The 25,617-nt window shown below is 30.1% G+C and overlaps 1 protein-coding gene across 1 annotated transcript in view; it reads left to right on the top strand.

The window, feature by feature from the left end:
- The window catches only part of LOC142325556 (neural cell adhesion molecule 2-like), a 769,074-nt gene that overhangs the window by 524,749 nt on the left and 218,708 nt on the right, over positions 1-25,617 (top strand). The gene's annotated exons all lie outside the window — the stretch shown is intronic.

Raw genomic sequence — 25,617 nt, forward strand, 5'->3', positions numbered from 1 at the left:
TTGTAATTCGCTTACCTATAAAAAGTGGAGAGTCTAATATAATGAAGATATATATTAAAAAATGGTGAATAATCTGTTGTGGAAACTAAACTGTTTGTACCGCATATTCTCCAAACAGTGTAGTCATCTACAAGTAGATAGTGGTATGTTCAGAAACTTAAGGTAACAACGTTTTACAAAAATCGAAAAGTGCATATTTATTAATGAAACTTAACCGTCATTTTACGCAAGTATTTACTATTACTTATTATTTACTATTTTGCTACGTATCCGCCATTCAGTTCCAAGCACTTGTTCAGCCGTGGTATAAACTTTCGTATTCTGTATCTCACGTCCCTGCCCATATCATTTGATTATTCACACACGGCATTCTTTACCTCAACGTCAGTTGAAAAGCGTTTTTCGCCCAAGTGGTCTTTCAAAAAACTGAAAAGAAAAACGTCACTTGCTGTCGGGACGGGATTATGGGCAGTACGGTTCAGAATATCTTAACCAGAACTGTTGAGGAGATCGGCCGTTTTGCGTCCGGTATGGGGCCGAATCTTATCGTGCAACAGATATACTCTTTTTGTTAGCTGTCCTCTTCGTTTGTTTTGAATGGCCCGAAGAAGCTTTGGAAGGTCCTCGCAGTATCTGTTAACATTTTTAAATCGAACTGGAGTCAGAAAATCGATAAGCAAAATTACTTTTTCGATTCCAAAAAAATGTCACCGTGATTTTTTCCGCAGGCTGTTGCGTTTTGAAGTATTTTGTACGGAACAGTACGCAGGCACTGCATAGATTGTCTTTTGGATTTCGATATGAAGTCAGCCACCCAGGTTTCATCCTCAGTCACAACAGACTCGAGGAATTCTTCACCCTTGAGCTCGTAACGGTCGAAAACTCCCGAACACAGAGAACTCGATTTTTTTGTATACTTCTGTTAACATTTTCGGTACCCACCGCTCGCGCAGATTTTGAAAATTCAAATGGTAGGTTACCGTTTTATACAGCACAGTTCGACCGACTTCTGGCCGGCCACATTTCATGAAATTTTTCCACAGTCAAATGGCGATCTTTGCGAATCAGCCGTTCGAGTTTTTCAACAAATTGGTCTGTCACAATCGACGGTCTTACGCTCTTTGTTCATTGTAAATATTTGTTCTACCATATCTAAACTCCCTAAACCATTTTTTTTATTTTATCACGTGCCGTAAACAGAAATAATTTGAAGGTGGATGTTGAAAGGGTTATCATTTTGAGTGATAGCGGGCTATTGGATGAAAGCTCAAACTTCTCACTGGGTGGTATCGGGAATTACCGTTTCATGTTAAGACCCGATTTGACAATTCGAGCTAATGACCTCCACCTAGGTTTAGTCAGGCTTTTTCTCTTCATCTGTATCTCCATCTTATGTAGGTGCAAAGTTTAAAACGAAACATTTTCCTGGAAGCTACAGACACGTTTTAACTTTACTTTTCCGAACGAACCTTGTACATATTCATTCACTCGGCTGGTCTGACACCTACCCAAAAAAGTAATTTAAGCATGGATTAACCAGCGCTTTTGGTGTTTTGTGACTGTTAATGTAGGATCTGTATGTATTGCTTATTTTAAAGCCATTAAATAATTGTTTATTTATTCATACTTTTAATCGAATACAGAATCTGGATATTACAGTTAAACTATCGATCTGAAATTATACATTTTATTATCGTGAAATAATTCTTTGTGACCTTTACAGTTTTTTTTAAATTTCTTCTTCCAGTTTTTTTTTTTTGTAACAACTATGTATCAACAAATTATATATTAAATTTTAGAATTTATATGAAAAATAAATGATTATCTCCCATTTCCACACGTTTGGAAAACTTAATCATCGAATTTTTAGACAAGCAAAATAAAAATAAAATTATCTTAAATGAGAAATTTGTTTCTTTATGCAGGATATGTGTTGATAATTAATATATTTACCGACTATAAAAACGATTGTGTTTTGAATAAATTTAATAAAATCAACAATGGCGTAAAACTTAATTATAGTTTTTAAATGTAATGATTATACTAGATCTCGCATCGCGAGATTTGGTCGCTTTTTCGTTCACGGGGTATAAGAGCTGGTCGGAGGCGAGAGAATATATTTTTAATGTAAGTTAATTTTTTGTATATCTTATTTATCCAGTACTTCCCCCTAAACTATGTACTCTCCTTTTGGTTTTATCTCTACTCTAACTTTTTTTTTAAAGATCTTGCATGTGAGAGAGCCACATACAGAAGAAGATGCAATCTTTTTTTTTTCTAAATTTTAATTTTTTTATTTAACCCTTTTTTAGTGTTATATTTATTTCATTATTATTCATTAATTTGTTTTATTTCACTTCAATATTGAAATTTATTTCTGATATGGACAGTTGTAAAGAATTATGCAATAACATATCAGATTTATTTATTCGATATCTCTCAAAAGTTGGGAGGGGCATTAACGAAAATTTCAGGTATCAAAATCTTTCATTTAAATAAAAATTTTAATCTTACGAAATCGGTCCGATGGTGTGGTTGGGGAACTCTATCAAGGTTTTTGCCAATTATTTTGAATACAAAAATAACGCAAGGAAAAACAATTTAGACTAGATGATATGGTAAAAATAGTACTCAGGAGAGAACTAGAATAATTTTCTGTCCAAATGATGGTCCACAGAAAATCAGTTCTCACTTCATTAGCAATCCAAGCTATAACTTTTGCCGACAGTAAAAGTAGATCATTAATTGTTAATAAAACCAATAGACATTCTACAGAAAAATAACTAACCGAGAAAGATGATTTACAATATCTAAAATTTAATAGGACCTACAAAATGTGTAATTTTAAATATAAACCTACCGATGAACAAGATAAGGCATGATTTTTTTTTTAAACTATTATATGTATCGGAATCGTTAAAAAATATTTTCAAAGTAATGCAATTAAATGTAAAGTTATTGCCACTCATCAGAAATACAATTATTTCATCGTTACTCTCTAAGGTAAAGCTCCTATTGAAACATTCAGCCAATCAAGTTTATATTTGTGTACCGTGGAGAGATTGCAATGGAAAGTACATAAAATGTTAGAACCACATAAGTATAAAACTAATGAACTTAGCATTAGAAAACTGTATGAGGAAATTAATACGATTTCTCAATAAATCCTAAATCGAATAAATTCGATTTGGACTAAAAAGGGTGGAGAGGACCAACGGGATTTAGTTATTCTACTGGGAGTATTTGCTAGAGGATGATACAACCTGTTTGTTAAATAATTTATCCATGTGTTGTTTTTGTGGAAAATCAATCTAGTGTGTTAGATTAAGAGAGCGTGTGACTTTTTACGTTTGAAAAAATCTGGGAGATTTTGTAAAACGTCGTGGAAGCTTGGACTGGTTTTGTTTTCTTATTGTTTGTTTCCCTTAATTATTTTTAAATTAGTTTTTATTGGTTTTTAATGTATTTTATTTCGTTGTTAACACTGATAGATAAAAAAAAAATTGTAATGTTTTTCTAAGTGCGATAAAATTTCTTGAATTGATTTTTAGCGTACATTACAGATCTGTAAATACATTTTTTTTATCACCCTTAGTTTTAAATAAATTACGGTTAAAAAAAAATTAAGGAAAAATATTAGTTAAAATCTGTAAAATTTATAATTTTGCATGGCCATACCTGTATTAGAATGATTTCGCTGATGCTTTTCTTTTGTAAATAACCTCAGCACTTCCCGAATTAATGTCCAACAGTAATCGGCTAGCATGTAAGTATTCCATTTCCCTTTATAGCGTCTTTCCATCATCGAATGTCTTGGTGGAAACATTCACCTTGTTCGTCACTAATGTCTCCGAGGTTACCCGGGAAAAAAATCCAGATGTGAGTGGAGGAAATGTATTTTAAAAAACATATTACATCCCTTAGCTCTGTATGACGTAAGAAGTTGATTAACAATATCGTGGTAATTATCAGATTTATGTTTGCCGAGAAAATTTTTGCAAACGTCTTTAAATGGAGCCCAAGTTGCACTTTCTACATTATTTAACATTGAATTAGATACATCATCTTTGACCAACCCTCTTATTATAAGACCAACAATTATTTCTTCCTTAATTTTTCCTACACTTTTATTCGAAAATTTCTGCCTGATGTACAGAAATCCGGTACTCTCCTTCTTCATTTCTTTTACAATATTTTTTCTTATTAGTCAGCTTGATATTGCGGGGGGGGGAAATATTATTTTGTTTCAACTAAGGGCTCATGAATAATATTTTTCCCATCTGGAGTTAAGTTGTCTCGTTTCTTCCACTCTTTGGTAACATAATGTTTATCCCCATCTCGGTTGTCCCATTCGCAAAGAAAACACATGCACATAGTATAGCCTAACTATATGCCTAACAAAATAGCTATAACTTTCAAATTATCACATATGTTTCAGCTATGTTTTCTGTAATTTATTTTTTCAAGAACGTCTTTCATCACATCGTATATCCCTTTCAAATTAATACCATAAGCGATTGGTATCGAAGGATATTTGTTACCGTTGTCTAGTAGAACCACTTTTAAACTATACTTGACGAATCTATGAAAAGGCGCCAGTCTTAAGGTTTATGAACTTCACCTGTGTGCAACATAATAATACAAAAAACACAGCAGTGTTTTCAGCTACATGTTTTGACCTGCACATGATTAATCTTGTCCATGAAGGCTTACTCTTCAGTATTAGATATGATGTCATAATATGTGACTATGATATAATTCTTGATCTAGTATTGTTTATTTATAGCTTAAAAATTATGTTAACAAAGTTAAACAATAAAAAATGATCTAACAAAATACAATATAGGAACTTAAAATGTTAACTATACGTTGAAAAAGTCTTTTAATTAATTTTTTTTTTTTTTTTTTTAAATAAGGGGTGACAGAAAGACTCTGAGTTCATATTCGTTTTCAACATCAGAAAAATAGATTAAATTATGTATTGCATGTTAGGAAACAAAAATTATGTTTATCAGTGTAACCTACATAATTATGGTTATTGATTGCAATGAAAACGCATGTGTTGAATGTAATATACACCACTGTATACTATTGTTCCAAGAGATTTTTCTTTCCTTTTCCGTTTAGCCTCCGGAACCACCGTAAGGTATTACTTCAGAGGATGACATGTATGAATGTAAATGAACTGTTGTCTTGTAAATCTCAGGTCGACCATTCCTTAGATGTGTGGTTAATTGAAACCCAATCACCAAAGAACCGCTAACTATGATCTAGTATTCAAATCCGATTAAAAGTAACTGCTTTTACTAGGATTTGAACCTAAAAATTCTCGACTTCGATATCAGCTGATTTTGAATGATAAGTTCACCACTAGACCAACGCGGTGGGTTGCCGCGAGAAGTTTCGCCAAAAATTACGGACAAATCCAGGACATCAAACTTAATAAAAATATTTCATCGGGACGAATACCTCATGTCGCGTCATGATCCTTTTGTCCGTCGTTTTGTATTTTTCAATAAAAATTTTTACATTAAGAACGGTTTAAGATATTTGTTCCGTTCCACGTCAAGCCGTCTGGTGCTGCAATCTAATGGGTGCTAGCGCTCACCGGAGAGTTCCGCCGTACTAGCATTTGACGCTCGAATCTGACCCAAGGCGGTCACGTCATACTTCTTAGTCCGGATGGATTCCATTCTTTGTTCGGATGAACGTTAGCTTTAACGTTGTATCTAATTTTATATTTTTTTTATTAGTATATATCAAGTTATACGTTATGTTACAATTCATTCCATTAACTGTCAAGACGACAAATCATTAAATCATTCTATAAACAACAAGGCGTTGTCTTCATTCATCATCTATGAACCCACAGTCTAACCTCGATCTAAAATCTACCAATATTTTTATTAAATTTGTTGTACATGTAACCAACAAATTTTTTTACAAATAAATAAATTTATAAATGAAGATTACGTTTGAAAATTTCATAATGGCGGATATTTATTTTTTTTAATCATTAATAGTCGCATAAATATTAGTGTTGTTGAAATGTTAATGTTATAATACATTAAACGTTTAAGTTGTTTAATATGAATAAAATGACACTTTATTTGTTAAAATCAATTAATAATAGTTGTAATATGGCTGAAATATTTAAAAAGAATTACAAATATTATGCAGTCTGATAATCTTAAGCCCGTTTGATTATTACGAATAATGGAAATTATAATTTACTACTTTGTTTTCAATCGCTGATGGAAATCAAAAAAAGAAAAATTGCATAAAAATTTATCTAATGAAACATAATTTGATAAAAATAATACTTAAAAAGTTATTAATGATAAAAAAATGGCCAAATTTTGAAATTTTCAAAGCTGAAGTTATCATAATTTATTTTATAGAAAATTTTTTGTGTAATTATACAACAGATTTAATAAAAGTACCTCTAACCATTCTTAAGATATCAATTCTTATTAAAAAAAAAAACACAGAATGGTAAGCAGAGAAAAATTAAAGCTGTATAGAGAATTTAACCATATGAACATTTCTGTTTTTCTAATCTCCTGAATCAGTCCCTTAGTTCGGTTAACAGCTCCCGGGATACCTGTGTATATGTATATATGTGTAAGCTGGGCGGCCAATTGTGTGACGACGTTCAATCAAGAAATTTTTTTGCAGATATTTTTAAGTTTTCTCACTAGGATATTTTTGTTTATTTCAGAAATTAGAAATAAATTTTATTGATTCTCAGCTAATTATTAATTAGTTTGTTGGTAAAATTTTGATAAGGTAAATAAGGGAAAATGCTTGGTCATCACCCCATTTTAAGCAAAGATGATCCTATTTTTGGTCGGTCTCTTACTTCTGGAGTTAAAAAATTAAAATTCAATTTAAAATTGTTCTATCTCCGGTATACCCAAGATTTTGATATTATTAAATTCTTCTCTCTCTTAGAAAAGCGATTATAAGTTCTGTTCAATTTAGATGCATTATTCAGGTTATAAAACACTCACCAAAATTCTTATTAATTTTATTAATATATAACTATGGTAAAGGATAAATTCGTAGCCGAGTGTAACGCCAAACTGTATGTGAATACTTTATATGGTCTTGTGTAATAAAAATTTTTACTGTCCAGTAGCTTGCATAACTTTATATTATAATTACATCGCTTCACGAACCAGTGAATCGCGTTCATCCACTCACCTTTTAATTTATATTTTACTAGAAAATCCATCTTCATCGCCACTTTTTTATTTAAAATTCTACTGTCAAATTTATGTTAACCCAACGATTCCAGTAATACCAAATTTGAAATAAAGAAGCAAGTCACATTTGAAAATAAGTTTTCTTAAAAAAAAAAAAATACGATTTTGAAAATAGTTTAATACATTTTAACATTTTTTAAGTATAAAATGTTAATAACAAAGTTGTATAATACTTTCCTAGCAATCGTTATTTATTCTTATACAGCGGAAAGATAATGATACATGAAAAAATTTACGTAAGATTTTTTTTTTAGGGGGGAGTAATTTATGTATGATGAAGTTATATTGTAAAATTATTATTAGAACGTTAAATAAACCAAAAAGATTAAAAAAATCCATATTTTTTCTGATCCTTCACCTTCTAAGAAAATGTTCTAATTTTTCTCGTTAACTATGTGTTAAATGAAATAAACTGAAAAAATTCTACTAAAAAATGTACAACCAATAAACAATTTCACAAGACCTTTTTTGTTGGTTATTAGGTTGTGGGGGGGGGTGAATTATGATGAAATTTTATTCTAATATTATTATTAATAATGTATTATTTAAACTTTTTATAATATTAAAAGTTTAGATAAACCAAAAAAAAGTTTTACAATATTCAAAAAATCGATATTTTTTAACTTTGCTCGGCTCCCCCGCCCACAATATTCTTCCCAAATTATTTCATTTTTCTTTGGGTCACTTACATTGCTAATATGCCTAGGAAGACAATATTGTTAAAAATATACAATAAATAAAAAAATAACTTTTTTCTTTTTGTTTTGGAAAGGAAAGAATTCTGGGGAAAATTTCTTTTAAATGCTAAGATTGAGTCAATATACCCGAGTTTCTGTATACAATTTCATCAAAATCGGTTTATCTACTCAAAATTTAAGTTTCCAATACGCCACACAAACATATTTACGTACAAAAATTACCCCCAATTTTTTTGTTGGTTTTTTGTGGATCCCTGGGTCATAAAATGAAAAGAAATGAAAAGAATGAAAGAAATGAAAAAAAGAACATATCCCATTTTTAACTGATTACTATTCTTTCTTCTTGCTACTTAGCTGTAGAACTGAGATGTCATGAAAGTAAAAACCATTAAAGGAAAATGTATTATTGCTAGTAAAAGATTTTTTTATATAATTTAATTTATTGGTTTATATTTTTATATTAGTAAAAATAAATACACTTGTTATAAGCTGATATCAGTGTAAAAGTACTGTAGGTAAGCTGATATAACTTTTTATAATTAATTAATTTAAAAATACAAATAGCGAAGAGTATTTGATTTTTATTTTTGAATTAATAATATTATTTCAGATATTTTAAAAAGTACTAATGGTTACTTCAATTTTAATTTATTATTGATAAATTATTCAGTTGATTATTTTAATCTAAACACTGTTGTTTATTGATATTTTAATAATTAATATTCAATAATTTCTTCATTATTCTGTTAGAGATGTGGGGATTACAGATTAAAAATATTGCTCTGCTATTAATATTGTGGTTGATTGATTAAATTAAATTATTAATGCACATAATATTATGGATTATATATATATATATATATATATATATATATATATATATATATAAACACACACAATAACTTTAAACACATGTTAAAAATCTCATTTTCATTTTATAAAGTTACAGCATGAGAATATTTTGTTTGTAATCCATATAAAATTTTCATTATTCTTTCTTACATTATTTACATATCTCATTACATTTTTTTTAAATACGTAATAACAACGTTCAAAATTAACAAATATACTTTTCAGACATACTATTTGAGTCTATTTTAGTGGATTTTTTTCAATAATTACTCAAAAACTTGCTATGTATTACGGTTTGAAAATAAATATAATTCCCAATGATTCAGAACAACGTTAATTTAAAGTGAAAACTAACTTTAGCTCAGATAATTTTTATAATTTTCTAAAAATAAATTGTTTTTTTATTTTTTAAATAAATAAATTAGTTTAACAAGTAATAAAATAAAAAACTCACGAAGCCGTTTTGAAGAAACGTATCTAGGGCAGCGCCCTATGGCGGCTTATAACCGTAAAAGTAATCTTAGAACCTGCTCTAAGGTGATACCTCTGTAATGCATTGAGCCGATACTATGTAATGCAAAAAAGAGCCGCATAAAAATCGGCTTAACCGATTTAGAGAAAAACATCTACTGCAGCGCCCCCTGATGGCCTATAATAACAGTAACATAGGTCTAAGAACCTGCTCTGAAGTGATAGCTATGTAATGCATGCAGTAGGTAATATCTAACCGCATCAAAACCGGTTCGGTAGTTTTTGAGGAAAATGATAACAAACACACGCACAACCTCTTACGCCAAACGCATATATCGTCTCCGTTCGATTGTGAGTAAAAATAGATTATTTCCTTTTTGTTGCAATTCTTTATAGATACCAAAATTCACATATATTTTTTTAACTTTCCTATACTTCGTTTATCTTGTCGATCCTATTTTTTTTATTTTTTATTTTTTTATTTTTATTTTTTTTTTTTTTGTCTTCAGTCATTTGACTGGTTTGATGCAACTCTCCAAGATTCCCTATCTAGTGCTAGTCGTTTCATTTCAGTATACCCTCTACATCCTACATCCCTAACAATTTGTTTTACATATTCCAAACGTGGCCTACCTACACAATTTTTCCCTTCTACCTGACCTTCCAATATTAAAGCGACTATTCCAGGATGCCTTAGTATGTGGCCTATAAGTCTGTCTCTTCTTTTAACTATATTTTTCCAAATGCTTCTTTCTTCATCTATTTGCAGCAATACCTCTTCATTTGTCACTTTATCCACCCATCTGATTTTTTGATCAACCCATCTGATTTTATCCACCCATCTCGTTTAGCTTGTGCTATTCGGGATTTTATATCGCTCCTGCTTCGTCCATCTTTAGTAATTCTACCTCCCAAATAACAAAATTCTTCTACCTCCATAATCTTTTCTCCTCCTATTTTCACATTCAGCGGTCCATCTTTGTTATTTCTACTACATTTCATTACTTTTGTTTTGTTCTTGTTTATTTTCATGCGATAGTTCTTGCGTAGGACTTCATCTATGCCGTTCATTGTTTCTTCTAAATCCTTTTTACTCTCGGCTAGAATTACTATATCATCAGCAAATCGTAGCATCTTTATCTTTTCACCTTGTACTGTTACTCCGAATCTAAATTGTTCTTTAACATCATTAACTGCTAGTTCCATGTAAAGATTAAAAAGTAACGGAGATAGGGAACATCCTTGTCGGACTCCCTTTCTTATTACGGCTTCTTTCTTATGTTCTTCAATTGTTACTGTTGCTGTTTGGTTCCTGTACATGTTAGCCTTTCTGCCATTTAAATCTTTTAATGCTCTCTTAAATTCAGATCTCAGTATTGTTTCTCCCATTTGATCCTCCTCAACTTCCTCTTCTTCCTCTATAACACCATTTTCTAATTCATTTCCTCCGTATAACTCTTCAATATATTCCACCCACCTATCGACTTTACCTTTCGTATTATATATCGGTGTACCATCTTTGTTTAACACATGATTAGATTTTAATTTATGTACCCCAAAATTTTCCTTAACTTTCCTGTATGCTCCGTCTATTTTACCAATGTTCATTTCTCTTTCCACTTCTGAACACTTTTCTTTAATCCACTCTTCTTTCGCCAGTTTGCACTTCCTGTTTATAGCATTTCTTAATTGCCGATAGTTCCTTTTACTTTCTTCATCACTAGCATTCTTATATTTTCTACGTTCATCCATCAGCTGCAATATATCGTCTGAAACCCAAGGTTTTCTACCAGTTCTATTTATTCCGCCTAAGTTTGCTTCTGCTGATTTAAGAATTTCCTTTTTAACATTCTCCCATTCTTTTTCTACATTTTCTACCTTATCTTTTTTACTCAGACCTCTTGCGATGTCCTCCTCAAAAATCTTCTTTACCTCCTCTTCCTCAAGCTTCTCTAAATTCCACCGATTCATCTGACACCTTTTCTTCAGGTTTTTAAAACCGATCCTATATATTTACAAATTACTTTATACAGTTTAGTGTTCCGTTATATCTTATACGTTTTATGATTACTTTTGTTTAAAAGTTTATTTATTTTAAAGCATTTGTAAACGCTTTGCATTTTCTGCAAATGTAATTTTATGTTTTTGCCGCGTCTTATTCTATTTATTCTGTCAACTTCATTGATATTCTCGTTGAAAATTTATAATGCAATCAAATAAATATATATTCCTAGATGGCCCAAGACTTCATTCTCTAACGATTTTTTAATTTCTGGAGGAAAAAATCTGCTTTCTTTTGTATATTTTTATTTACATCTGTTAATTTTTTAAGAGGTAACCTACTCTAAAAATACAGAAATTTTCCGTCGAATTATCGAGAACGTTTAATTATATGTAAGTACAAATTTTTAATAATAACAAATATTTAATAAAAGAAAACCATATCTGTAATAGAGAAACTGTATACTTATCAAAATAATTAAAAAAAAAAAAAAACATTAATCAGCAACCTGAAATTTTAAAGGGAGATTTTTTGTATTCTGTTTTTTTCCTTACTACTTTTACTTTTACTTTTTGTACTGTTTTATTTGTATTTCTTTCTAGTAAAATAAAGTTTTAATTAGAAAACTTCAAATAGTGAAAAACTAGAATGGTGTTCATGTTACTTGTATTTTATGCAGTATTATATAATCTGTTGAAAGGGTTTTTAAATATTAAATCCGACTTTGAACTTTGTTATTTGAAACTGAGGTTTCAGCATTTTAAACAAAGCATCCGTGAAAATATTAGTAACAAAAATAAAGTCTACAGTATTTATTTTATTTTATAATCCGAAAGAATACAATGATCGATAATGTTTTAAGGCTAACTATTATTTGTTTTCAAGAATTTTTACTTGATAATCAACTTTGATATGAATTTGAACCAATTTGTTGACCTGTACTACCCTATCCTCTACTTTGTTTTTTTTTTTAATCGGCCAGAACATGCTGTGTTATTTGTGAAAATGAGACGGATAGTATGATATTTATTTCACAAAAACACCGGCGTTGCTATTTTGTAGAAAAGCATAAACAAACGTACTGTAAAAACATAATACCTATTCTGTTAATGTAGTGGGATAAAAATATTGGGAAGTCATACTTAATAAATAAATAATTCGTTTATTTATAATACTGTGTATATACTTATATCTGGATTATGAATAATTCAGACTAGATTATTACTGTTAATTTTATTATTTTAAAAATATTACTATTAGTAAATATATATTATAAAATTTGTTTTAATAACACTGTAGATAGTTGTATTTTGTGGTTTACATTTTTTGTATTGTTGGATTTCAGAAATAAATAAAAAAACAAACCGTACTACGTAGGATCCGTAGAGTTAATGTTATGAATTCATACTTAGGTTATATATTAATTCGTTGTTGGTTTAAAAGGTTAAAATATTTTGTTTTCATTTTATTTAAAATATTATTTTAAAATTTAATAAATATAGGGTCTTATATTTCATAAAAATGTGAGCACACATACCACAAACAAACTTACGCATTATCCTTTTTAATGGAGAGAAATATGTATATATACAATATCATCAATATTGTTTGAGAATAGACTATTCTATTGATGTATTATTTGATGAAAAAGGCTTTTAAAAAAGAAAGGGACAAATATATAATTATACATAGATACGAGTATATCCTGACCCATACAGGAAAACACCCTCACTGTGACAGTTTCGGTCGCCACGCCACTCCCTCCGTACCTAGCCCTTATATGCTTTACCGGAAGTCATCTTCAGTAGCTCGGCAATGACATCTTTCAGTCTACGTCAGCCAGGATGCGAATATCACAAGCGACATTCCCATCGGCGTACTACTATCATAAATTCCAAACGAAAAACAAATCTAGCCAAGATTCAAACAAGAGTGAATGACTTTCTAAGAACGAAGGAACTACATTCTACCTATCCGTAAGGTAAGAATGAGTTGGGCACACAACGAATCGTAAAAGGTTACTAAAAAAACGTAACAATAACATTAAATAATGTAACATAACAATAAAAACATAACACGAAAAACAAATAAATCTATAACCTAATAGAAACAAAAACGGTTTAGCAAATCATAAAATAAAATAATATTAAAACCAAACATAAACACAAAGAAGGAAAGTCCAAACGGAATATCACACCCCTTCAGCTATCCTTTCTTTTGCCAAATATGTGATAAAACCTTCTACGATCATCGGTTCGACCCGGAATTTCCAATCGACACGGAGATTAAGTGTCGACCCGATAATATCAAGCCGACAAATGATCTCTGTGTGCATTAAGTCGTACCTAGCGCAATCATATATCACATGATGCTCATCGTCCCCGCATAGCGGGGATTTACTAGAGTCTGCCTGGTTGAATTAATGTAGTCTATTCTAAAAAGCGCCATAACTTGAAAGAAATTGCGTCACATACTTGTTTGGATGTACCCAAGAGGCGTTACATTAGGAAAAACGTCATGCGCATCACGCCGATACTCTGTCTCATCTCATCTGGCCTGCCATAGGGCGACACCATGCTGTTTTCTTTATTTTCGTTCAATCAACTTCTGTGAGTGAGTAGGTAGCTCTAGGCATTTTGTGCAGACGTCTTGGGTTGCAATCTTATGCCGGGAACGGAATCTTTTCATACGGTACAATTTCTACCGGGCTAATGACTATAGTCATATTGATGCCCGCTTTTTCGTAAAAAGAAAAACAAATAATAAAAAAAAAACTTCAGATACTGATTCAGAACACCAAAATGAGCAAAAAAATTCATATCGACATTAGTTCTATTTTGTTTTGTTTTCCTTCTGTACATCATTTTTTTGATTTTCAACACTTCTCGCCTCTTTTTATTTCCTCCTGTAAATGTAATAAAAATTATTAGTAATAAATAATAATAGTAAATTAATAAAACTTATCAGCTTGCATTTACGATGCGGAAGCGTACTGCCGGGTTAATTACCTACAACCCACCGGGTTGGTCTAGTGGTGAACGCGTCTTCCTAAATTAGCCGATTTAGAAGTCGAGAGTTCCATCGTTCAAGTCCTAGTAAAGGCAGTTAGTTACTTTTATATGGATTTGAATTAATGCAATTAAATCCGTCCTTAAAAATACTAAATATTAAATAAGATAAAACTTGAAAAATTAGACCCGTCATTTAAAATAAACCGTTTAAAAACACGCCCGATTGAATCATCCAGCAGCAAGGGACTCTGTCCAGGTTCTGCGATCCGAAGGAAGAATCTATAAACTCCCGCTAACTTTGCATTCCATTCCATTCCGGATTTGAATTAGTATTCGTGAATACCGGTGTTCTTTGGTTGAATACCGGTGTTCTTTGGTTGAATACCGGTGTTCTTTGGTTTTGTTCTTAGGTTAGGTTTTTAATTAACTACACATCTCAGAAATGGTCGACCTGAGATCGTACCAGACTACACTTCTCTTACTTTCATACATATCATCCTCATTCATCTTCTTAAGTAATACCTGACTGTGATTCCCGGAGGCTAAACAAGAAAAAAGGAAGAGTTAATTGTCTACAATAACTCCATTGTTTGTCAACGGATTTTTACAAATGATGTGTCATTTTGTTTAAAATAAAATGTTTAATAAATTTTATAATAAGTAAAATTTTGATCGCACAAATAATTACAAATATATTGAAGATTAAAGAATTAAGATGGCCGCCTTTTTCAAATTTTTGTAGGTGACGTTTTCAACATATTTTTTTATTTTGTAGAGCAAGACACACTAATCTTAGATTCACCAAATTTAATTAATAAAGGTTTACCCGTTCCTTAGAAGCAATACACAAATTTTAACTTTTGATTAGCTGTGCTAATAATCCCAACATAGTAAATAAAAATTTTCGCAATTTAATTTTTTCAAGAATGAATTTTTTTAAACAATGAATTTTCGTTTCATAATATTTTTAACTTAATACAGTGTAATTTAAATAATGATGTTTTTATTTATTTTTCAAATGTATTTTTAAAAAAATATCCAATAATGAAATTATTATTTCTTTAAGATTATTATAATAAGTACTTTATTTACTACGTTTTGGTGAAATTATTTTTAGTAAAAGTCAAATTTCTTAAATACTTCATGTTCATTTGATTTTGCTTATATCTTCTGAGAAGTACATTTTCTACCAATTTTGTTGCAGAAGTTTAACTGCGCGTATAAAAACTAAAATCTTGCGTTTTGCGATACCAGACAATTCTAAGACGTAATTTAATAATATTTTAGGTTAACAACCATATGTCGAGAGTTCCAGCGTTCAAGTCCTAGTAAAGCCGGTTATTTTTACACGGATTTGAATACTAGATCGCGGATACCGGTGTTCTTTGGTGGTTGGGTTTCAATTAACCACACATCTCAGGAATGGTCGAACTGAGAATGTACAAGACTACACTTCATTTACACTCATACATATCATCCTCATTCATCCTCTGAAGAATTATCTGAACGGTAGTTACCGGAGGCTAAACAGGAAAAAGACAGAAGACAGGTTAACAACCATATGAAACCACCAAATTTACTCCTTAATTTAACATCCAAAAATTTAAGTTTTCTTTCATTTTAACCGTGGAGCAGAAACCGCAGCGAAATATTTCGCACGCTAAAACTTAAAAACGAATCCATATTTCCGCACCATTATTTACATTACCCTTTTTCTTTATTTATTTTTTTCTAGAACTTGCCCTTACTTATTCCTTTTTAGCCTTCGTGAATTACCGTCATGTATTACTTCAGGGGATGAATGAGGATGATATTTATGAGTGTAAATGAGTGTAGTCTTGTACAATCTCAGTTCGACCATTCCTGAGATGTGTAGTTAATTGAAATCCAACCACCAAAGAACACCGGTATCCACGATCTAGTATTCAAATCCGTATAAAAGTAATTGGCTTTACTAGGACTTAAACGCTGGAACTCTCAACTTCGAAACCAGCTGATTTGAAAATACTTAGAACTTGTCCTGAAATCGTTTTTTTTGTTTCTTCTTTAGACACTTTGAATATTTTTACCCGTTATTAAAATCTGTGAGGTACTTAAAGTTTTCAAAATATTATTTTGGAAATTACAGAGATATTGCGATTTGTCTTGTGTGGTGGGTAGAGGAAAAATATATAAATAAAAAAAAATTAACAGATAATAGCGTCAAATCATTTATGGTGTCTCCAGAATTCCTTGTTTTTCATGGTCTAGAGGGAGAGATGGATTGTACGGGGGTGTTTTTGGCTGTTGACATTTCTTGGTAACTTATACAAATTAAAATTATAACATGTTAACATAATGTAAATAAAATTTATCATTATGTTTTTTATTATTTTTTAATATAATTTTGGTATGGTACATAAAAATATGACTTAAGGCCCAGGAGAGGAAAAAATAAATTATATTAGGTCAATGTATTGTATCTTACAATGAACCATATAATTTCGTTATTTACACCGGTCTTTTCGTTCAATGTAAACAAATTTAAATTTCAGTAGCAATTTCTTTATGTTACTATTTAATAATATAAAATAATGAATTCATCGTTGATGTTTTAAACGGTAAAAGTTATAATTGACAAAATTATTGTCTATCATATTAAATAAATATAATAGGTAATAAATGAACTCGTTCTTCTATAACACTAACGCAGATGAAAAGCTCCGTTAAACTGTATTGATAACAATGACGTCAGAAAAAATATATTTATTAATTCATTTTTTGTAGAATAACAAATTAATTTTTTATTAAGTTAAAAACAACTCTTCAATCCAAATAATAATAAACAATTATCTGACAAAATAAATTAATTACCCTTAATTGTATTACTCTTTTTATTAGCATATTATCATTTTCAATATTCCATTTGACTTTTTTCCAATTCATTTCACTAGAATAGACAACAATAAAAGAATGGAAACGAATGTTTTAGCAGCTTTTAAACCTGAGTGTGATATAATATTCTGTTAATTACCCCAATTAAATTAAATTTAACCATGAACCGTAATTTAAATTGCTATCAATTTTAAATTAATAAATTAATTTCAGTTATTTGTAAATGACTCTTTCATTTGTAAATATAAATTTTTAATTAATAATTTTATTGTGTCTCAGGTATCTCCTAAAATAATTGCATTGCAGTTATTGGTTAGAACTTTAATGGAATTATCGTTTACCTTAAAAAATATATATAAGTAGTATGCAGCCTTTAACAAAAAAAAATGTCAAATTAAAACCAATTAATAGTCCTTATCATTGCACTTCTCCAAAATTAGAATATTAATTCTTTAATAACTGAACAATATTAAACTTTAAAATAATTCAAATCATTATTGTTAGTATTATATACATATATATATATATATATATATATATATATATATATATATATATATATAATAATCTTAATATAATATAATAATCAAACGATGTTTGGAAAGTAATTATCATAGTAATGTCACCCTTTTTGCAACACTGCTTGTCTGGGTTATGGAACAGGTCACTGAATCTAAGAAAAGGGTTGTGGATTCAGTGAATAATGGAACAGTTGGTAACTGCATCAACCACCATGACGAGGTCATCCGCATATCCCATTACTGCAACTCCCGGGGGCAGCTGCAGGCAGAAGACCCCCTCCCATCAAAGCCTTGAATCCTTCAATATATCCTTGTAATCGATCGTTTCTTTTAACCTTTAATTAGTGTAGAAATCGCAATTTTTACATGCGGGACAAAATGTACGCAGCGCTTTTTTCTCGGACATTTCTAGAGTCATAAATGAACTCTTCTAACTCACCGCACAGATTGTTAAACATGTCTATCAACTCGCAACGTCGTTTGAAATGAGATCAGTTGGAGCCATATTTTTCTCTAGCATACTTAATGCAGCGACCTCTGCCTTTCTGGTCTTTAAAGGGAATAAAACCTGTTTTCCTCGACCGCTACTAGGTCCAAATACCTCGGCAGTAACAGCCTTAGTAACCTGTTTCATACGTCTATTCATTATTTCAAAGCAAACAACAAGACAATCAAAACTAATTAACTAAGTAACAAAGCAAAACAGACTAACAACAAGAAGTGACAATAGAAGCCACAATATACAGATTAAGTACGCTGATTATGGACACATTGGCGCCAAGACAGAAGCGAAATTGTCATGCTCGGAAATCTAAAGGGGGAACCAAAAGGGATATGTTTGTCTGCGGCATGAGCATATAGATCTCTTACGTCAAAACGAGGAAAACGTTGAAGAAGAAAGAGCTTTTTAGGTTTTATTTGTTATTTATCAGTATTATTCTCACTATCATGAGGATAATGAACATAGCGGGTTCCACGGGAGAGAAGCCTCCTGGATGATCGGGAAGTACGAGCAAAGTGATCACTTACTGGTAGTTTAAAATATGAGTTTTATGAGGTATCTCTCGTTTGTTACAGTAATAAAGTGATCCATTATTCCATAAACTGAACGGACGAATAGAGGTAAAGGTTTAGATACAGATAATCTGCTTAATCTATATTCCTAATCTGTAAGCTGCAATCTCTTTTAATAAGCAAGCCCTCTATTTCCCAATTAGATGATGATGATGATATGTATGATATATAAATGAAGTGTATTCTTGTACAGACTCCGGCCAACCGTTCCTGAGATGTGTGGTTAACCCGGCAGTAGTGTGTCCTCCTATTGTTACATCAGTGGTATGTGCGGTGTATCTTACCCCACACACCAAAAATGTTTTATTTCTGCTCTTTGATGCAGTTAAATATTTTTAGGAGAAATAATTTAGTAAATAAACGATTACACAGAATTTTGTTACAATTTTGATCGTTAACTTATTTTTAAAATTTGTTAAAAGGTTAAACTTTAAAGCTTAAACAATTTGGTTCAGTCTATTTAGTATTTTATATCCATCAAACATATAATATTGAAACAATGAGTTATTAAAATTAAAATAATATGAATTTTTTTATTAATGAAATATGTTGATCAAAATTAAAGATATAAATAATTTCTTAAGAAAGATTTTTCTTTTATATAAATTTAAAACTGTTATTTTATTTAATTCACCAAATCTAGCTCTCTGCCCTCTAACATTGTTTTTCCTGGACATTCATCATACATTACTACTATATGCTCCATGTAGAGGTGCACATCACATTTGCAGAAAATTATCTTGCTTTACCGATCTATACTCCTTGGGAATTTCACGCATCTACTTTGCAGTTTTTGATGACGGCCGACTTGTTGACGAATTGGTGACGCAAAACGCTTGACAGCAGTTGCCGATTGCCGTGGAAAATTTATGTTTTGTCGCTCATATCTGAATTTTTATTAATTGGTATGCGAAATCTTTTAGAAATGTCTTGCAAACAACCTTATTTGTTTTATTGACAGAATCCTGTGCTTCCTGTTCAGAAAAACTATCATGGTCGCTTTCTAATAATAAATCAGGTTCGTAATCACAATCTGAAACTACAGGCTCTTCATTAAATACCTCGTCAACAAGTAACCTTAATCTTTTTTGTTCAGCTTCAAACAGATCTATCTACAAAATTAAAAAAAAAAAAAAAACTAAAAAATTATGTAAAAAATTAGGTTTGAGAAAGTAAAAAGAATAGGACAGTTTGATGTATGTAATAATTTAGTACCTCTACCGGGTTGGTCTAGTGGTTAACGCGTCTTCCCAAATCAGCTGATTTGGAAGTCGAGAGTTACAACGTTCAAGTCCTAGTAAAGTCAGTTATTTTTACATGGATTTGAATAATAGATCGTGGGTACCGGTGTTCTTTGGTGGTTGGGTTTCAATTAACCACACATCTCAGGAATGGTCGAACTGAGAATGTACAAGACTACACTTCATTTACACTCAATACATATCATCCTCATTCATCCTCTGAAGAATTATCTAAACGGTAGTTACCGGAGGCTAAACAGGAAAAAGAAAGAAGAATTTAGTACTAAACTAAGAGAGAACAGTATAAATAATTAAAAGTAAAAGAAAAATAATTCTTCACTATTTATTTTATTTAAAACTCTCACTCGGTACGAAAATATAACTTTACTTACCTTCATTAATTTTATAACATAACTTGTGTATTGGGGTGTAGCACACCCCAGATAACTTCAACCGCTCAACGTAGACTTCCGACAACAACTGGACACAAACTATCGCTACTAACACACTTTGGCAGAAGTTATGCGAAGGTACACTGAGCCACTCTAAAGCGTAATGTACGAATACATAAAATTAATAATACAAGAAACATGGGTTAATTGAACCCCAATAAAAAAAGACAATGTAAAATATTATATTGTCTATTTGGATTTAGTTTCCTACAACGAAATAAATTTTTTCATTAATACTAACAACATTTTTTTAACTTGTCTTCAATCATTTGACTGGTTTGATGCAGCTCTCCAAGATTTCCTATCTAGTGCTAGAGTACCAGATATTAAGGCATCCTCTTAATATCTGGTCTGTAACTCTGTCTCTTCTTTTAACTATATTTTTCCAAATGCTTCTTTCTTCATCTATTTGCCGCAAAACCTCTTCATTTGTCATTTTATCCACCCGTCTGATTTTTAACATTCTCCTATAACACATTTCAAAAGTTTCTAATCTTTTCTTCTCAGATACTCCGATCGTCCAAGTTTCACTTCCATATAAAGCGACACTCCAAACATACACTTTCAAAAATCTTTTCCTGACATTTAAGTTAATTTTTGATGTAAACAAATTATATTTCTTACTGAAGGCTCGTTTCGCCTGTGCTATTCGGTATTTTATATCCCTCCTGCTTCGTCCATCTTTAGTAATTCTACTTCCCAAATAACAAAATTTTGCTACCTCCATAATCTTTTCTCCTCCTATTTTCACATTCAGTGGTCCGTCTTTGTTATTTCTACTACATTTGATTACTTTCGTTTTGTTTTTGTTTATTTTCATGCGGTAGTTCTTGCGTAGGACTTTTCATCCATGCAATTCAACACTAACAACATATAATCTTTAAATAAATTGTTTTAATAAAAATATAATTAAAATAAAGTAAATATTTTCATTTCATAATCAAACTACAAAGAATTTTATATAAAAAAAAAAATTAGTCTACTGTAAACGAAACAGTTGCTTTTATCTTCTGCCTCTTGAGGCGTTAAAACAGCCACTTGATACTATAAAGATTCTATAATTTAAATTTATTAATTGATGAAAATTCAGACACTGTTGAGAAATTTTCCTCTTGTATTTTAATATAAAGGTTTTTGTTTATAATAGATTAAGATGTTCTTTATTAAAGGAGCTTTAAAGATTTAATTCTCGTTAAATACACATTTTATGAGAGATGGTAATTAATTTATCTACCTTTGTTTAATAAATATTGGCATTTATAATATCGTTTAACAGCTACATAGATGAGTATTTTGTATACCGTTTAAAAATGTTCAGTAACAGAATTATTTTTTTAATATTTTTTTATTATTTTTTAAATAATTTTTATTTAATCAATCCTTCATTCCCTTCCTCTCTTTTTCTGTTTTCACATTCATTGTTTATTTTTTCTTTTATAAATGTTTCATCAATCTGCTACTTTTGTAATTCTTGTTATTATTTGTTTTCTATTATACTTCTTAGTTCTTCAAACTTACCCTGAATGCCGTCTACTCTGAAGAATCTCATTGGGGATTTATTTTTAATGTAAATACAGTAGAAGTCCGATAATCCGGCACGTTCGGGACCGGCTCGGTTCCGGAATACCGAAAATTCCGGTCTATCGGGCGGTAATTATAAGAGCAATTAGGTTAATAATTAAACTACAAATACAGTACTGTATGCAAATACATACAACAAAGTTTATTTTACATTTCATATAATGTATGTACACGTACTGTAAAACATATTTCACTTAGATTTAAAAAAGTCACGAATGTCTTTTTGTTTTCTTGACTTTTGGCGTTTAGTATAAAATTTATTTCTAATGATATGAAAATCAATAATTTCTGAAGCACTGTAGCTAGTACTAGCCTCAGCAAAAGAGATAAAATTATTTAGTGATTCTGCAGCTTCTGCCCAGCTGATTTTTTCCTTTTCTTCCGTTTCGGCATCCGAGTCACTTTCAGCAACTCCTAAATCTTGGCCGAATTTCTTTGCCTTTTCAACAATCATTGGCCCTGTTACCGGCTTTCCTTCAGAACGTACTGCACTAAACCGTTTGAACAATACACTATCTAGCTGTTCCAGTTTTGGTTTTTTTAATGTTTGTCTAGAAGCCAATTTTTCAGTTGTTACCGATTGAGAAGCAAACTTCGTTAGTTCATCTTTTTGTTTTTTAATGTTTTTTAAATATTGATGAGCCAATATTAATTTCTATTCGCGGCTTTTTCTAGCCGTTTGATGATTTCTAGTTTCTGATTGAGAGTCAGTGTTAGGTGTTTTCGTTTCTCTCCTTTTGAACTCGAAGGCTTAGGTTTTGAAATCACGGTCACTGTACAGTTAGAACGAAAATCACTTTTTTTTTATAAACAGTTTCAAAAGTTACGTTTACTGCGATGTGAAAGGACACAAAACAACAACGCACAAAAAAATGGCGAAGACGCTTCGTGATTGATTAACGGAGCTGCACTGCACCTGAATTTGTTGTGACAGCTGAGACTAGCCGGCCGCTAATTGTTTCCGAACAATACCGAGCGCTTCCGGATGATCCCGAACTATCCCGAAAACTTCCGAATAGCTCTCGAGCGTTTTTATTTGCTTTAAAGACACACTTTTGGAGAAAACCAAAATTTTTACAATTTTCCGGAGCGATGCCGGACTATCGGGCATTCCGGACTGTTGGATGCCGGACTAATGGACTTCTACTGTATATAAAATAATTTACTAAAGGTTCCCAAAAAAACGTAACCGACTGAAAAAAAAATGAATTTATTTATTTTTGATGAAGTTAATAATTTTAAATGTAGTGATACATACGAATAACATAAGTCGGAAACTCATTATTTATTTGATTTTTATTGAACATTATTAGATAAATTATTATTTCATGACAAAATATTTCGTATCAAAGGTGAATTGAAAGAAATACTGATAGTTTATAAAAAATAACCTATAAACCAAGCTGTTGAAAAAATATTAACTGACCATGTTTTATTATTTAATTATAAAAAAAAAAAAATTTCTAGTAATTTTTCATAATAAATTAATAAATTTTACCTCTGTATTTCATTCATTCAATATCGTAGCAGATCTTATAACACAACTATGTTCGATGCAAATAAATCGATATTGAAAATACTATCGATTATTCATTTAGAATCATGTATATGATTTTTTGTGGCTATTTGGTTACAATTAAACATACATATATCGATATTTATATAGCGTATGACAATCCCCGTACCGTAAGAATTCCAACGCGGGAACATGCATTTAAATCGGTTCGGCCGTTGAGCTGCTACGGTGGAACATACCACCTACATACACACACACAGCCTAAAAATAATTACACTCCTTTTTGGACAGTCGTGTAAATAGATTATTTTGTTTCAACTATGTTATCTTATCTTTATTACCTTTATTAGGTAAGTAATATTTCAAATAAAATTATTTAACGTTAGCAAATGTTTGTTTAAAAAAAATATACATCATCGTAACTTTACTATGTACGAGTACATACATATACTTATGAATACGAAACAACTACATATCTAGGTACGTCAATGCAAAACATGTACAAACACATACACCGAGTACAGGATTTGTATAAATTTACTTTTTAAATGTTTACTTTAGCTTTTCGTAAAATGTAAAAACGATAAAATATAATTATACGTATATATAAACTAGAAAAGACATGACGGTTGAAAAAATTAAACATTGTTTTAAAAGTAATTTAATTTAAAAAAATAATAACATTAATGGAAAACAATGAGTTACTTTGATCTGTTACAGAATTTATAATTAATTCTGTCGTATTTTATTCCAGTTGTTTTTAATAGTTTTAAATATAAGATTAAAAGACTCATACATGTTTTTTTTTTAAATGATAGACTGCTGTAAAAACAATTAACGAAAACATTCTTTTTTAATATATACGTATATAATAAAATTTTTGTAATATTATTTAATTCACAATGACTGAAATAATATTGCCTAAATATAATTGTGTGATATATAAGTTGTATACACACATATATCGCAGAGTTTACGTTGATGTTTATGAAAAATAAATGTATTAACGCAGTTTTAAATTATAATTTCGCTACAAAATTCCAGTTCTCATACGATTTCTATTTTATTTGTTCAGTTCTTACGGTAAACATTTTAAATGGATTAGTTAGGAACCTTGACCTTAACCTTGACGATTAATTATTATTTATTACTAGAAAAGAAATGTTTTAACCTCGTTCAAAGTAGCAAATTTTTTCTAACAGTAGTTTATTAATAAAATTATTATTAATAAATGGTTTTGCAAATTTATTCTTCTTGAAATTTTTAACACAAACTTGAAACGGTAAGAAAGTAAAATAAGCATCAAATAATATTATTTTAGAGATAGCGCTTTGAAAATAAATAAAATAATAATTAAATCATATTGAAAACAATTACATTAAAATAAAAGTGTTTAAGAATAGAAGATTTTTCAAATTACAGAATGAGAAAATATCTACTCTCCCTGTCTGCCTGTTAAGAATTAAAAAATTAATTGCACATAAAAAGAAATTATTTAAAAAGTTACGGTTTTTAACCGAGTAGGAGTCTGATGTACAACTTCTTTCTTAAAAACTTGAACTATAATTTTAAATATTTTAAAGTTTTTTCTTTTAAAAATAGAATTTCTGAGCCGATTTTAATTTATTTATTTATTTATTTACAATTTAAAACTTACATGGTCATCCGTCAGACCTAAGTCTGTCGACAGATATACTAAAGAGTATTATTACATTATTAAGTGGTTAATGTAATAACCAATTTTATGTAACAACTAAAGATATTATTAGTTTTATAATACTTATAATAGTAATACAATTATAAAAATTAATTTTACAAAATTAGACTAAATATTTAAAAACTAATGAACAAATTATTTCTTTAATAATTGTAATGTATTAGATTTAGTAACTAAAATTATATTCAAGAAACAAAACTATACTTAATTACAACAACGAATTACACAATTAATATCTTGTTGCAACAATTACATAAAGAAAATAAATAACTAAGCTTTAACCATTCAACAATACATTATTTATTGATTTACAATAATTATCAACATTAAAATAATAAC

Source organism: Lycorma delicatula, chromosome 5, assembly GCF_047948215.1.
Source record: "Lycorma delicatula isolate Av1 chromosome 5, ASM4794821v1, whole genome shotgun sequence".
Classification (NCBI taxonomy): domain Eukaryota; kingdom Metazoa; phylum Arthropoda; class Insecta; order Hemiptera; family Fulgoridae; genus Lycorma; species Lycorma delicatula.